Here is a 795-nt window from a genome sequence, read left to right on the forward strand (position 1 = left end):
AGAAAGTCAAGTTTAAACTCAAAGGATTTCTCATACTGCAGAAAATAAAGATGTTACAAGGAAGAGGAACAGGATTTTCCATCTGCCTGATACGGTAAGGAAGAAAGTAAAAATATACCGCAATTCTTACAAGTCTTTGACCATACAGCAGCTATATATTTCCATCTTACCCACTTTCATCTTTGATATTTTTGTATTTATTTTGGAATATCATAATCACATACCACATAGGTCAACAAGAAAGCATCTGTAATATCTAAGTGGAAACACATTTCTAAAAATCTATGTATGGATACATTCTGGTTTGATACCAATAGAAAGAGTTGCCATATAGCCATACTAGGATGCATATAAAAGTGGCTGCTGCATAGTTATTGAGTCTACATATAGCATATGGGGTAGAGGATGCATGGTGCATTATAGGGGTTATCCAGTGCTACAAAACATGGCCACTTTTGCACCACTCTTGTCTCCAGACTGGGTGGGGTTTGAAACTTAGTTCCATTGAAGTAAATGGAGATTCATTGCAAACCACACCTGAACTGGAGACAAGAGGTGGAGCAAACGTGGCTATGTTTTTTGTAGTGCTGGATAACCCCTTTAACCACTAAAGAAGTTTTCTGGAAATAAAGTAACCCATCTAAGAAAATAAAACCAAGATATGGAGGGTCCCATTTTGGCAGCGACAACTAATGTGCCTTTGTCTACAGGTGGCATTCACATTTATGTATTGACGAGTATAAATACATGTTTTCATGTGTGACTAAAATTAATTGATTTTAATAATTTCATTAG

Source organism: Dendropsophus ebraccatus, unplaced genomic scaffold (assembly GCF_027789765.1).
Source record: "Dendropsophus ebraccatus isolate aDenEbr1 unplaced genomic scaffold, aDenEbr1.pat pat_scaffold_1147_ctg1, whole genome shotgun sequence".
Classification (NCBI taxonomy): Eukaryota; Metazoa; Chordata; class Amphibia; order Anura; family Hylidae; genus Dendropsophus; species Dendropsophus ebraccatus.